Below are 16,886 nucleotides of genomic sequence, written 5' to 3'. Positions count from 1 at the left end.
AGGATTGCTTTTCAAGAATATGCTTCTGGCACAGGAACTCGGGTGCTGATGCCACACCAAGCAGCTGAAGCCCATCTCTCAGGCTAAGCAAGGGGAACTGTTTTGAGCTGTTCTCCAGCAGAAAAAACAACTCTTGTCAACATTTTGGGGTGTGGAAATCAGCTCCACCTAAGTTTAGAGCAGCAGAAATATTTGCTGTCCATTGTTAGTTAAATCTAGTTAAACTTTGGCATAGCATTGCCCTGAAGTAAAACCAGTGTGGGAGGGACCAGTTTCAAGCAGGGATGTGGGAACTGAGGCTGACAGCAGGATGGTCACCGCTCCTCTCAAAGGCAGCCAGGAGCTCCTACCCTTGGGGAGGCAGCTTTGAGGGAAGGTGGTCTGAGAGATCCCAAACAATTCCAAGGTTGGGGATCTGGAGGGCAAGAAACCTTCCTGTGTTCATGCGGAGCAGCTGCATGCCACACCATGCCATGGAGCTGGGACTTCTCCAGCAAAAGCACGCTGCATCATGCTTCGATTCTAACAGGCACTTTCATGCTAGTTCTTTTGAAAAGGGTTTCCAGCCACCTACATAAATTTCACTAAAGAAAAAAGATAACCTATGCAAATCTACAAATGTACTGGGCCTTGCATTTACTCTGTTTTAAAGTTTTACTTATAAGAGGCCCTTCTGCAGGGATAGCACCTGCTAAAACACAAGGTGAGCTGCCACAGAGAGGATCTTGGCACACAGTCATCAACAGGCATACAAAATGGAAAACTTCAGAGAGCTAGAGAAAATAATTGAAATTAACTGAATTAAAACCAAACTCAATGTTTTCCCCTTCCCAGAGTATTTTCAATGCTGCACTGGGAACAATCATATATTCTTTTTTAATGTCCATAATCAATTACGTGGAAAAAATGTCCCATGGGGCACAAAGGATGCTGTAGGAAGACGTGGTAGGAAGGGGAAAAGTCCTTCATCTTCCACAACAGGAAGTACAAACTGAGTTAAAAGCTCCTTTCCACATCTAGCTTCTAAGATTCAGTCTGCTTTCCCTACACTTCTCAAGCAGAACTGACCAAAACTCAGGGAAATCATTTTGCTGAACAGGTCTGCAAATGAAAATCGGTTTGTGTTTTACAGCATTGCCAATGAACGCATTCCTGCATCATTTCCTGTATCTTTCAGATACTCTTTTTCTCAAACAGAATTTTTAACAAAGTTTTCAACAGAAGGATTTTTTAATTCTGCATAATGAATATTCTGTTTGATTATTTTTGTATTGCTAAGATAATCCATTGTGTTTGGTTAACAAATAAATGGAATTATTATCCAAACTAATAGAAAGCTGGAGAAGAACCTTGCAACACCCAACTGTTCTGACAGTAATCTCACCACTTTTAAAAAGCTCTGAAAACTAAAACTGCTTTCTTAAGAACTGGAGCTGCATCTTTCTGAAGGGAACCTTTCCAACTTCACCTTCATGCAAGAACTCAACAGTTTCAATGTGGCACTGCTTTCTGACTCCATTGTTTCAAACAACCGGGGATAAGGAAATTATGTTGAGAATGAGGGATGTGTGTTACTAATCAGGTGCCTGTGCCACTTGTTTGCATTCTCTGGTTGCAATAATCTGGTTAAATCACAGGCATTCAGGAAGCTGTTTCACCCTCTGATGTCTAAGTGAAAAAAATAAGATGACTCAGTACAGAAGCACAGGATGAAGGCTTGTGTGGCTCATAGAGTGCCACCCCCACTCACGGGGATTATGGAGGCATTAAATGGACCTGTTTGGCACAGGGTTGGATTTCATCCAGTGCAGCAGAGGCAGCAGGGCAAAGATCAAACAAAGGCAAGATGGAGTGGTGCTGGGCAGGAGGGAGTCTGAGAGGGGAGCTCTGGTCATTGACATGGTCACTGATAGAGGAGACCACACCAGCAGTGGCCAGAGAAGATACCAGAGCCTTCTGGGTGCTCTGAGTTAATTTGGTTGGATAGAACAATCCCAGAACCTCAGCATCTGTTGCTCATTGGGGTTATGGATGGATGTCCAAGGTGTTCCTTCTTCCCTGCAGAATACATGGAGTAATACAATTTTATCCCTCCTGAGAAGCCTGTGATTGTCACTTCTTCCCCAGGGAAGTGGGGAAGGACATGCTTGGGGAAGCCTTATTCTGAGTGTCCCCTGTGTTGCACAGCCTGCCCTGGAGCAACACAGGGGACACTCAGAAGAAGGCTTCCTTGGGGCTCCACCTGCACAGATATGGTCATGCTTCATCTGCTACCACACTGCCGCTGCTGCTGTACGGCAGCAGTCACACAACTAGGTCACAGGTACTGCTCTTTTCTTTGCTAGGATCCTGTGCTCCAACAGCTGAGGAGGAGACAGCTCTCTCTCGCCTCTCCTGCTTGAGACAGCAAAGGGACATGGCAGAAGGAAGGAGCACAAGAGAGATGTAGGCAAAAATGCAAAAAGGCACACCAGGATCCAGCCAACACCTCCCAATAGAGGAGTAAGCAAAGGATATATGGGCAAGCGGACCTAGAAGCACTACCAAGACTGCATCAGTGCAGTCTTGCAGTCTTGGCTGGACAGAGAAGCAATGGCACACACATCAATGGCAAAGCTGCCCATGATGTCAACTGTACCAGATCAGGCTCACAGCATACATGAAAGCTGAAAATCATTCCGCAGGAATATCTCAATAAGGGCTGAGGTCAGGTTTACAATATTTATACCTGTGATTATGATGCTCCCTAGTTAGGAGAACCACCAAGCAACACACTGGTAATAAACAACTTACACATGTTATTGGGAATTTAATTTTACTCCACATCATGAAGACAGGAAAACTATGAATTATTAAGGATTTACTGTTCGTAAATAATATATATCACTCTCAGAAAAAAAAAATCAATCCTAATGTAAACATTTACAAATAACTATGACCTTCATAAAATGCACTCTAACATTAGAGCCCAACCTTCTCAAGCCCTGAAAGGCTGAGTCCTTCAAAAACTAAAGGCTCTCATTACCTTTCAGGACCAGCCCTTACACTTGATCTCTCCTTAATGTTCATACGGAACTTTCTTCCCTTTCAGGCTTATTTTTGTTTTTAACCAAGAGCCAATTAGACGGATTTTGAATAAAGCTGGGGCACTTTTTGTTCAAATGAGAAATTTCAGTCCCTTGAAGTGTAATGGGTTTTCAATAGAAATCCTCTCCCGCTGTGCATTGATCAGCTATTGATTGGTGAGGGTTTAAACTAAGTTATTACTGCCAAAGAAAAGATCTTCAGGATGAAGGAACTGAGCTGAGCACAGTGTTATATGAAAAGTAAGCCAACTCTTTGTGGAAGAATCGAAAGGCCCTGGTCACTCTTGAAGAAAAAAAATGTTAATTGAAAAATTCCTTAAATAGGTAACAGCTCTGAAAAGTCTGCTTTACATAAAAGATATGAAATCACAATCAGCCAACAGAGAGAAAAGGATCCTGCAGTTCAAGTGGTTTTTCTCTCTAAATGGTGCTGATTACTTTCCCATTCACGGATGACATGGAGTGATGGAAATTAGTCATTTTAGAAGAAAGGACTAATGACAGCTGAACTTGCGGGCACTAGGGAAGTTTGACTATTGGCTCCTTGAGACAGAAAGTTAAAACAAAAAACTTCCTATTGGGTGGAAAGATTTATCCCAAGTCTAGCAGGAAAACAAATACATGAGCTTGTTTGGGCTCCAAAAGATTTATTTTTTAATTTTCGTTTTCACCACGATCACAGCTCCCGACTTTTGTTGAAAGAGCAATTAAAAGCAACAGCACTGACCACATACAAAAGGCTATTAATAAAAAGTATGTTCCCAATCAAGTCTTTTTCTTTATAATTTGTAAATGAAAAGAATGGATCTTGCTGATTCTCAGAGGCAGGTGTGGAAGGTCAGAGCTCCATCCAGCTGGTGGAATTTCAATGTTCTGATTCGCAGAGGCACTAAAACCTTTAGGTACACCTCACAGAAGTTAAAGGGTAATCAGTATTCCTAAGTCCATCCAGATCTTTGAGAAGCTAACTCTAGATACCCATATTTCAACACATGCAGGACTGCAGGATCAGGAAGGATCCCACCCTGAAAGCCTCACAGAGTGCTGCAGTGCAGGTTGCTCCACACTCTCCAAAGCTGCATTCCCACAGCTGGCTGGAGCATGTCCATGCATTGCCTTAGCCACATCCCAGCTTCACTCAGCTCTGACTTCACCCTACCAGGGTCTCCTGTGCTGCCCTGGCCATGGCTCTGCCTCCTCTGCCCATCCTTGGAATGAGTCTTTTTAAGGGTCAAGTAGCCTGTAATTAATGCATACCAATTTTCTTACCATATCAAAGGGTAACACATAATAGGATCATTTAGCCAACATGCTGAAGTGTTTCATTTTATGTCTCGAAAACATATTTCAGGAGGACAAATCTATAATCTGCTTGCAAGAATTCTGTACCTGAAGGTTCAAGATTGCTCAGTTTCGAGGACTGTTTTTTCTCCCATTACTGAACATCTGGCTCTATAAATAAATATGGATTCCAGCATTAAAATTCATATTTACAGGGCTCTGCAGTTTCTGGTTCAGGGGTCAATTTAGTTTGTTCTCTAGACATCTGGGAGATAAAGGTCTGGCTCAGACTCCACAAAAATTCACCTTCAGTCTGGCGCTTTGCACAACAAAATTATGCACATTTCAAGACATCAAAGAAGTCAGAGCCAATATGGTTGCTTGATTTCTTTCAGTTAGAGGAGCCATATCCATCCAATAAAAGCATTCTCTTTGATTATGCTAATATGTGTGCATTTAGCTGCTGGTAGCTGTAAATTGAATGCTTGCCCAGATTTTTACACAAATATTTCATCCAACAAGATCCAACAGAGTTCTGCCGTACCTTCTCTGCTGAGTAGGATATCATAGCAGTAATAGAGTAAATATTAATCCATCAAAACTTTGCCAGTATCCTAAATACACTGGCCTATGCCAGAGCCTTCAAAAGAATAATAAAATCTTTTAGAAAGCCCTCAGTTTTGTAACTATGGAGACAGGGAATCTTACCATCTCAGAAGACCCTTACTGTTCATAATCTGAAAGCAGACAGCACTAATGTGGATAATGATTCTACCCACATATATGCCTATTACTTTACCTTATTTATTAATATCGCAGAGGTGTGACTTTCATCAGCTAACTGCATGTGCGTCAGCCAAGTACAATCTATGCTTTTGACAAACACATACAAACAGAGTTAAGAGAGGTAACTGGGCAAAATGAAATCATTCCTGATAAAGAAGAGGTCAGATCAAGTGATCTACGTAGTTGCCCCATCTGGCTCAGAGCTACATAAAATAGCTTAGCATAAAGAATAGCACCCTTTCACTTTAAACTTGCTGCCTTTTAACTGAGCAAATGCCTCTTTCGTAGATGTACCGTGTGCCAAAGAAGTAGCATCAATTGCCAATGTTCTCGCCTGTTGGACACTCAAATTTCCTCCATTTCTGTTGAATAATTACAGTAGAAGAGCATGCCAAATAATGGAAGTGCAGTCTTCTTACCCTTTGAGTAGTGAGGAATAAACTAGCTTTAGTAGGAGAAAGATCAAGTCATAGACCCTGAGGCAAATGATACTGATGATGCAGACGATAGCAATCTAAGAGCTATGCAAAGGAGACTGGAAATATTTCTTCCTCTGCTGACCACAAAAACATCTTCTTCGTTCCTGTTCATCTTCACCTATTTATGCAACAGACAGATTAATAAACTAATTACTGCCTCTCTAATCTCCAGTTTATCCCCAGCATATGGATACAATATGTTCCAAATCCTCACTCACTGATAATTATGATGAATTCTAGAGTAAGAATTAAAAGGAAAACCTCTAAGGAGGATGTAAAAATTCATCAAGCACACAATAAATATCTACAACACTGTGTAAAGTAGAATTTAACAGTTTCATTGGAGGGCTTGATCTGACCCACAACTGGTTGCCAGATTCCCTGTTGTGTCTCTAGACAATAATTATCTTGGGTGGCCAAAATGTCTACTGACCTGGAAAGTCAGGGTACTGGGGTAACGTTGGTTTCCCCAGAACAAGACACACAAGCCCAGGACCAGAGCATCAATGAGCAAATTTAATAAATGGAAGTCAGTTCTGACCTCTTACACACCCCGAGTTTCAGAACTTCCACTTTAAGTGTCAAAGTTTCAGGTTACAACCACCAAAATGTCAAGTTTTGGCATCTGGCACAGCATGTCTACTGGGCATGTTTTTCAGAGGTTTCAGAAGCTCATTAGGCAAACAGAGAATAATTTAAGTATCCACACTGCTTCTTTGATGCAAGTACAGTGAAAATTTCTATTTCACAATAGAGAAAACTGAGGAATAGAAGAAATATCACCTTCCAAAGGTGAGGAAATCAGCATCAGAAACAATGCTAGAATGCAGATCATCTAATTACCAGTCTCTGTTCCTCTAATTGACAAAGAAAACCACAGCCCTAGGAGAAGAATGCTTACACCTTCATCATCATCCTGTTTACTAAACACTCTCATAATAGAGCAATGACTAGAAGAAAATATGTTTTGGTTTTGAAAAATGATCGCAGAGATTTGACAAGTCCTCACAGAGAGCTGTAATAAGTTCAAACCACTCTTACAATAATACTAAACCCTGAAACAAGCTACTGAAAACAAATCTGTGTTGCTTTCTGAAATGAACTGTTCATTTACATTCCTTTAATGATCTGACTGTATTGAACCCAACACACTGAGTAACGCATGCAAGAAAGCTCATTTACACTTTCTAACTTTGTTTTTCCAAGGGGGATGTGTTATTTACCTCCTTATTTCCTTTGCAGCTCTCATGATGGGAGCCATAAGCTACGATGGGAGATGAAAGGTGACCAAATATATTCAAGCCGATAATAAACAGAGAGCATTTGTAGGTGAAAACAACCAGCTTGGCACAAGAGCTAGAGAGATAATGCAGTCAGTTTAATAGGAGGCTTTTAACGTTTCCTGTTCGGGATTGGCTGGCTTATTAATGATTTAAGCACAAATTGAATTAACCAAATATTGAACATATGTTCTTTTAAACTGTCTTAAATCTACCAGAGCCTTGTGCGGGAGAGCTATGTGGCCATGCTGTTGAAGTGGGGGGAGAATGACAAGGGGGTATTGAGGGTGACTGGGTAAGTAAAACATAACCTGAAGGTGGTCAATTTAATGCTGTGTTAGTGGCCTGAACTTTCAGTTCCCAAAGGGAAAGGATGATTAATGCCACTACCAAATGTATACCCATACCTGACCCTGATCTCATCAAATCCTGCTGCCACCATCTGCTGTTTTTAATTCCTCCGCAATATTTGTATTTGCTACCTCCCTCCTACAAAGAGAGGGAGAAAAAAAAAATGTTCCCTGCTTATGAATGGTGTGATCTGGTTGTACTGGCTGAACGCTGGCCAGGAGGCATCTGTTGCTTATAGTCCTGACAGCATCTGCTACTATTTCTCACTTTTCCCAGCATGCTGTGAGATATGGTTTCTCCCAAAGGTGGCCTTTGTATGCACCATTGTCAATTCCATCATTGTCTGCCACAGCCTGTTCCCACGATGCAGTGGTAGTTATTACCACACTGCAAAACCTTTTCTTGGAGGCTATCTGTAATCTAAGATATTGTGTGATTGAGTTATGCAGTTAACCCTTTTCCTATGCATCAAATCATTAAAATAAAGATAAGCAGCCTAGACCATTTTTGGAAGGAAATCCTTCAGAGCTCACAGTGGATGGAAAAGTTAAACGCTTTTTTCTCTTTTTTTTGGGGGGGGGGTTCCTTTTTAGCTCTTAAAATAATATCAGTTTGGCACTAGTAAAACAGAGATTTAAAAACAAACAAATAAAAAGGACAAAAAAGCAAAAAAAAAATGTCATAACTAGCCGCTTTAATTCCTTTTAAAATGCTATAAACTACACATTGTTTTTCCTCCTGATTCCTGATACGGCTATTAAGTATTGTAACCAAATGTGTGTGAATGCTATTATTTATGTGTCTGATCTTTAAATACCCTCTGCTAGTGGGATGCAGGCTGAGTCTTCTGATGGACATAGGCGTCCCAAGCTGTCATCTTGCCTTGTCCTTCTGTCAAACAGTTCGTGCATCAGGCACTTCTCCTGGGAACTTTTAAAGCAAGAGACAGTAAGCACAGAGCAGTTCGGTCTCCAGAGAGCTACTTTTAACTCACCACAATATCCTTGGTGTCAGCTCAGAATAGCCCACTATGGGGCACGGCAAGAGAAAGCACAACAGATGTTACTAGTAAAACCATGTTTACAATTCTACAAAGTTATTGCCCTGATGTACCTTCTGACCAGAACCCTCTCAAAAGATGGTTCCTAGAGGCTGGATCTTTTAAGTCAGCTCTGTTCACATCCATGTTCACTTACAGAATCGGCAGGATTAAAATAGACGTCATATCTCTTACGCATCCGTGCCCCTCCCTTTCCCCCAGATCATTTGTAGTAGTGTGGCCTTTTGAATAATACAGTTATCACTTACAGCTCTATTTGTGGTAATTTCCCTGTCTATATCAGGACTTCAAATATATTTCCCTAAAATACATAGAACACGAGTGGTGTTTTATCTTCCAAATGCAATCATACCTTTTTCTAATCCATTAGTTGGGTTTTTATTTTAACTTTTCGTTAATTAGAGGCCACTTAATATGTATGGCATTATAACTCCACTCTTACATAATATTTAAAGTATGCAAGGTGAATGACAGTAAAAGAAATCACCATAATTATCTGTTTTTTGTTGTTTTTTTAACTACCTTGGAAGGTTCCCTCTTAGAGCAGACTGAAACAACAGGGAGAGAAAACAAGAAACATGGGACTTTTAAAACAAAGTCCCTCAAAAATCTTCACCTCTCCCTGTGTCTACTTCTGATTTTCCATGAAGAACTATCAGGTGGTGCAATACAGTACATAACAGCAAAGCAAATATTGGTGCACCATTTAACACACTGCATTTGCCTACTCTTCTCCTGATAAGACTCATTTGCATTTTATTTTGCATCATCTATATTATACTTTTTCAGAGGAAAAGTTTCCAAGGAAGGGACCAATTGTGTTATTTTGCATCTATCTCGGTGATTCCAATTTTAATCAGGGACATGTATGATTTAGAATGTGTTTTTACCCTTTCCCCTTCCTCACGAAGGGAACCAGGGACAACTCTGCAATATGACAAAACATTCCCATTAAATAAAGGAAGAGGAGGAACCAGAACATTTGAACTGCAGCAGAGCAGGGCAGAACAGAGGACACTAAGTCACAGAGGGGAGGGACAAGACCCCCTCATGCACAGTGGCTGCTCTAATAACACCAACCACAGTACCAGCATGGAGTGAATGAAAAGAACAAGTATAGTACAGATGTGCAACTTTTTTAGGCACCAGTTCATCCCACCTTCACGTCTTCACAAACTATTTAATGTCAATTACTGTTTTACAATCATTCCGTACATATAAAATGCTAGAGAGAATAAGGCACTTAACAAGATAAGGCAGGTATGATGTTAGATAAGAGAACTGCTGAGCTGCTGTTGGGTAAGATCATTAAATATACATTTCCAAACCAAAGATTTAGTTCCTCTCAGCACCCTGAAATCATACATATAGACACAACCGACAGAGGAAAGAAAACCTCCTGATTCAGTTGTAGTTTTTACTATCACTAAGGGAGGATGACTTTAGGGAAGCAAAGACAGTGCCTAGATCTCAACTACTATGAAGTATGTCATCTTCAGGACAGTGGAAAAATCTAAATAGGCAGATCTGCATACTGAAAGTCATGATTAAAAAATAAGAAAAAGAAAAAAGAGAATACATGCATATGAAGGAATCCACAGGTACAATGTGTGACGATTTTATGAAATACATAATAAAGCAGTAAAATTATTCTAGCCACCAGATATCGTGAATTGTGACAGAATCAAAGTGACAGTGCACAAATGTTCCAAACTACACGTCCTAATTTACCATTTCCTCACAAGCTGGCTGTGCAAGCTCAGTTGCTTTCCAACCATGCCTCAGTCTCCCTGAGGCACAACCACATCCTTTGCTATTTCTGTCAAGATGTGGACTCCTTTATTGACAGCCTGCTTTCCAGGAGGAGCTGGGTGTTTATTTTGTCCTGAGACGAGGTGAAGCAAGATAAAACCTGCTGCTAAAAACCCTTGCTGAGGTCTTCAGTAAAATACAGTAGAAGTCAAGCTTCAAGTGCAATGTAAAGAATTAAAAATGCACCACTTTCAGTAGAAACAAATTTACACATAGCATAAAATGGTTTCTACAAGCTTTTTTCCTATTTCAGGCCAATCACAGGGACCCGGTGGCTCTGCTTCGACCATCTGCCCTCTCTGCTCCACAAGAGGCAGCCGAAGACGTTGGCTCAGGCCTCACGTTAGGAAACAGAATTGACTTCAGGCATGTCAGTACTTTTGCTGAATGGAAAAGGGCAATGGCACATTTACTGAAATGCATGTGTATAAATGTCTTCCTGAATCAGAAAACGTTACACAGGGACAGCAATACTTTTTCCATGTTTGTTTCAGTGGGAGAAGTATGTGCAGGCAAAATCCCTTCATTGTGGGTATTTGGGTAAGCACATTATTTAGCCTAAGATCTGCTGGTTCTTCTCCTCCCTCCAATGCTACTGTCCACAGATCCTTTAGCAAACTAGGAAAAAAAAGCAAGTGTCATGCGCAGGTACGTTTTGATAACAAGCTGACCCAGCGGCTGCTCTCATTCACCCATGGCTTGTTTGTTTTTAATTCAGCAAAGCAGCCCCAGTTCCAGCCACGCAAAACAGAGATTAAACCAAAACGAAGCAGAGGCAGGAGAGGCATTTACTCAGAGCAGGGGTGACCGCAGGGGCAGATGGGCAAGCAGCATGCCAATCCAGGCGCTTGCTCGAGGCCTCGTGGCCCCATTGCCTGGCCAGCCCTACAACCCCACACCATTGCCCCACAGCTGGGCGAGCAGGGCGGCTGGGACGCAGTCCTCCTGCCTTCCTCGGCTCTCCTCCGAAGCCTGCCGGCCTCCCCGGGCCTGCCCTGGCAACAGCGGGGGCGGCAGCCAATGGGGCCGGGCCGGGTCAGGGCGGCGCGGCGGCAGCGCGGCCCTTTGTGCGGGGTGGCAGGTGACCACGGCGGGGGAACAAAGCGGGGTCAGGGCGGGAGCCAGGTCCCTTTTCTCAGGCCCATGTTCTCCACTCCTCACAATCTGTCTAAATTTAACTCGCCATTGAGGGCCCTGGCTGTCGAAAACAGCTTTATGTCGACTAATCCAGGCAGAAGTAAGGGTAGACGCAGAGAGACACAGAGACAGGTTTGAAGGCGGAGATGTGGCTATTTTACTGCTTTTGATTCTTTTTTCGCCTTATTTTTTAAATTATTTCTTCCTGCTTTCCCCGTTGCCTCCAGTGAAAAGTTTTCTGGACATACACACACACACACACACACACACACACACAAGAAAAAAAAATTGGTGACAAGATTAATCAGCCCGTGGAGCTGAAACACATGCTTGACTTAAACAACCTCTTTGCTGTTATTAACAACTGCTCCAGCATTTCTCTTGTTATGCTAATGGTACAGATTAGAGCAAAATCTATTCCTTCTTCTGAACAGGCCAATTGATAGAGGCTGATTTTTTTTCTCCCTGCCTTTATTTCTTTTTTTTTTTTTTTTTCCAGGCGCAAGTATTTGCGGCAGCAGGGACAGCAGAACATGGGAAAAAAGACAAAACTATGAACTAAAGTGACTGGTCCTTTACATACACCAAAATCATCAATAAATACAAACCTACACTGGTCTCCAATCCTGCCTGGAAATCATGTCTGTAACACAGGCAGACAACAAAAGGCAGGAAATCCAACGGACTGGCCGATGCCCTACCTTTAACTCATTTGCTTTCTTTCTGTGCAGACAGAGCACTGATAGGGGAGAGTGCCCTGCTTACATTTAATACTTCTGTGGGATGAGAAATGGAGGAGGAGTTAGCGTTGCTGGCAAGTCCTGGTGAGAACAACTGGACTCAAAACCAGGCCATGTACTGGAACATCATTAGGATGGTGGGAGAGGCACTCCTGTTGCCAGCACAGCCCATAGGGCTTCAGCATCAAGGGAAGCAGGGTAGGTCCGTGAGTGTCAGTCTGAGCTTGAGGTTTGTGGCTACTTTTGCTTGGATCAGACCCTTAATGCTCTTAAATTTTATTTTTATTTTTCCCATTTTTTTGTGGGTTTTTTTTTTTTTCAGTAGTCAAAGACTGACATCTGTTTCATGGATAGCTGCAAAGCTGACATTTAAATGTGTGAGTTTATCACATGCTAAATATTTAAAACATCTCTGAGAGGAGCATTCAGCAGGCCACTGAATGAGAATGAATGTGCCATCAACTTCCAGTGTACAGCGTGCATATAATATTTATATTAACTTCAGTAAACCTTGAATTACTTCCTCTGGATTTGAATTGTTCCTCTGTAAGTAACTGGAAATATCAGGACCCTCATCCTATGCCAACCCGTATCAGTGAGACTCTTTCCAGGGATTTTTCTCGATTTCTAGAGCTGTCCCTGTTGCTGTCTCCATATACAGCCACTGCTGAGCAGGGGCCATCTGCTGCTGCCTGGCAGCTTCTTCAGCCTCCCCCCAGTTCATTGATATGATAAACTTGTCCGGGTTGACTGAGTTCTATGAATTTCCAGGATCCACTTGTGAAACTTGCATTAGCAGCAGGTTGATCTGCCTGGATCCAAAGACATTAAAGACTTTCAGGGCTAAGCCTGAATTTGGAGGTCAGTACTTTGCTAGCATTGAATTTCATAAGACAGAGCTCACAATTTTACGTAGCCAGAGACTGCAGGGATTGTTACATCATCTGCTCTGACTTTCTGCATGCCATATGCCATCATATTTCACCCAGTTATTCCCATATTGAGCCTAATCACCTGTGCTTGATTAAAACAAATCACCCATTCTGCCCTAATGAGTTAGAATAAAAAAAGTGGAATGCTACCACCTCCTGTAGTAGTTTGTGTCAGTATTTTAATGACTTCAGCTCTTCAAAAATATATGCCTGGGTTTTTGTTTGTGTGGGCCTGGCTTCAATGTTTGGTTTTATCTGACTTTACTGAAGAGGCCTGCTGTACCTAATATTTTCGTCCTGCAAAAGTATGTAGATTTCTTTGCCATCTTTATCTCTAAATGGTTTTGTTGTTGTTGTTGTTGTTGGGCTTTGTTTTTATTTTCTGGATAATTTAAACAGGTTGAACTCCTTAGGGTGATCACTGGAAGCTGCTTCTTTGATCTTTATTTGGTGTTCAGGTAAGATGGCCTGTTCACATTCACTAATCCTGCACCCAAGTCTCCTTCTCTGGAGACGTTCCAGACCCACCTGGACGCCTACCTGTGCAACCTGGGCTACGAAGCTGCTTTGGCAGGGGCTTGGACTCGATGATCTCTAGAGGTTCCTTCCAACCCCTACAACTCTGTGATTCTGTGATTCCCCCCTTTGCTATAGCACAAGGGTGTCCAACCTTTTGGCTTGCCTGGGCCACACTGATTGAAGAGGAATTGCCTTGGACCACATGTATGTAGGTCACTCTGAAAGTTACGCTTCCTATTTAATTCCATGGAAACTACAACAGATACAATAAGCACAGTAACACCATTTGATAGAGCAAATTCTCTGCTACAAAACATTGTTTTCAACATAGTCACCACCATAGTCACCTCTGTCACTGTCACCACTGCTGAAACACACAACTCTCTGCCCCACTGTGCTTACATCTGCTGTTTGGTCTCCATCAACATTCATAGCTGTTGATGAATGTCTGTGGGTGCCATTTTTTACACACAGAGGAATTCAGTGCCACATCTTTGCTCCAGGTGCACTTCCATGTCAGACACCATTCTGTCAGATTGCCCTTTTGCTGCCATCTGTCACATGGCAATAACATGTAATGGAATATTGGTGGGAAGGTTCAACCTTTATTGCCATACCACCAACATCCACCTCTGACCTCACGGGCTAACAAAGCAAAACAGGAGGTACTACTTTTGGAGCAGCATTCGTAAAATATATAATATACTGTACACAGGTAACAAAACATTTTAATTTTTAATATTTTTGTTAAAACATAAAAAAGAGAGCAGGAAAACCATAAAGCTGGTGGGATATGTGACCCTGTTTTTGTGAAATGAATGCATCATCCTGATTCAATGGCAGTGGCTGCAATTACCAGTGAGTTCTCAGAGATTTTTGATGACATTTTATTTTTCCCGTGCATCATCCTTGAAAATATTCGTTCACAATTGCACATAATTTAAAAATGCAATGACATGATTGAGGTGTGTCTGTGAAGCATGAGATATTTCTCTCTGCTAAGACAAGGCTTATAAAAATCTAGTAGAGAGACAGGATCAGATTTTTGAGTTGAATATCTGATTGCAAATTTATACATTCCATATGAAAATTTGCAGCTCGTGTTTTGTGTTGACCGAAAATGAAGTCACAAATATACAAAAAAAAAATTTGATAATTTCTTTTTTGCAATGTTGAAATCTATTCTCAAATTCCTTTGTCACAATGGAAAGCATGCTGCATATTCTTTTCTGTTCACAGGACAGCGTTTAGCCACTGTATCAAAATGCTTAGAATGATTTTGCCATAACTTGAGCTGGCGCTGCACTGCATTCCGTGCTGTATTTTCAAGCCAGATGGGGTTAATAGTGTACCATCTTTAATTCTTTTTTAATTAAAAACTTTCCCAATAGAAGTATTATTGCCCCCCCCCCCCCCCCCCCCAGACACGGACTTACACACACACGCACACATAAATGGTAGGCTAATTCAGCCAATGTAACTCGGGTCATCTTACATTACTTCTTTGAATACCAATGTGCTATTTGTACTCCTTTTTGTGTTGGAATATCCTAACTATTCTGTTATTAATTGAAAATAAGCAGCGACTTTATCCAATGGTTTCTGAAGTTCTAGGTATACGAAGCCCTAATTGTTTATAAATAAAATAATTATCATTAAAAGATGTTACTTTGCTTTCTTTCCAGTAACCTAATATCTGAAAGGAGCTTCCATGAACATCATAAAATATAAATATATCAAGAAAGGAGCAAAAATAACCACAGGATATGTATTTCCCCATATTGTGGGAGTTCTTTATTGTAATCTCCAGCTGATATTTATGTCCCATCATTAAGATCTCTTTTGTTCTTACTGTAGTTGAAGAGTACGTTTTCATTGTCTTCAGCAACTCCAAATAGGAATTTTCCCAACTTAAGATTTCTCTTACCAGTTTTCTGCATTTTATCACTTACTTACTATATCCTTTGTTCCCTACTTTATCATTTTCTTCATGATTTCTTACTTACAACTGCTGTTTTCAATATTTTGCAGAAGCTTTGTTGTTTCTTCTTTTGATAAACATGCAGTTAGAGCAAAATGTCACTTCTAGGCAGAGAAGATATAAAAATATACTGCATTTTTAGCATATCAACACTATGATAGACTACTTAAAGCAAGTCTAAGAAATAACAAACTCTTTGGCATACTGTACAAAGCTGTCCTCTTTCCAAGACAGCAGGAGATATATACCAACACATCAAAAACTTCAGATGCAGTATGAAGCTGCAGGCTCACACCACTGTGTTCTCACAACCAGAAACATGCAGAGAAAACATCAAAATCAGTTCAGGAAATCCTAGGTAGAAATGTAAATTCATGTTCCACATGGTAGGTGTGTGGCCATCAGCAAGACTGTCTTGATAGCTGCAGCCGTGCCACGTGTGACCAATGGCCAGGCAGCTGATAAGAGGCACTGCTCTGCTTGGACTGATGGGCATTGGAAACTCCCTGGATGCAAAAGGATATGAGGGAGGCAAAGCCCACAGCTGATTTAGGCTACTGCCTTTCCTTCTTGTCCTCAAGTAAATCTGCTTGTTTGACTAGTTCTGTGTGAAATGAACATGGGAGCTCCCATATTGTTAACAGGTTTTTTTTTTTTACGCAGAGAGCAACATCCAAGCACTTTGTACCACTTACCAGGTACAAGAGGTTCTTACTCCTTGCTGAAGAAAGTGTTTCTACTGCATTTTTATCCTCTACTCTCAAGTAAGATGTAATATATATATTCATATCTGGTTTCCACTGACATAAAGTCATTATTTCTCTAAACAGGATTTCGGTACCCACTTGGAAGTCAGATATTTCCCTCAGAGAGGAGTCACCTCTACGTAGCCCAAGGCCTGTCAGTTACTTGGAATGTAGGATGCCGTTATTTCTTGTTCCAGTCTAGCTGGTGGAGCAGTAGGAGGAAAGTGAGAGGAGAAACACAGTGAGGTCTGGTGCCAAGTCCCTGAGTCTGAGTTTTGTGGAAACAATGCCAAAATAAGGATTAGACAGTATAGAAACCAAGATGTTGTACAAGCACTGGATGCCAAATTTCAAATAAAATTGTTGTCCGCAGAGAATAAACTTCTAGATCTTAAGAAAAGTCACCACATTGTCCAGCAGAACTGCCTTCTGTAGCCAGTAACTGCATCCCAGCATAATATTATACAGAAGGCTGGAGCCAACTGTTCTTGCAAATCAATGGGGAAAGAGCAAAAATGTTATTATTGCTACTATGATTTTACTATTACTATAATTATTGCATAATGTTCTATTCCTAATACTGCATCCAGAGACAGCAAACTTCCTTTCACAGCAGATAGTCAAGAAAGCTGAACAAAACTCTGTAATTTTCATTTACCAGCATTCACACAATTTGTTTTGGTCCACATACCGTAC

The sequence above is a fragment of the Cyrtonyx montezumae genome, unplaced genomic scaffold (genome assembly GCF_038088225.1).
Source record: "Cyrtonyx montezumae isolate F1298 unplaced genomic scaffold, pur_monq_1.0 scaffold_0, whole genome shotgun sequence".
NCBI lineage: Eukaryota > Metazoa > Chordata > Aves > Galliformes > Odontophoridae > Cyrtonyx > Cyrtonyx montezumae.
The sequence above is the reverse complement of the archived record's forward strand: the minus strand, read 5'-3'. Positions refer to the sequence as shown.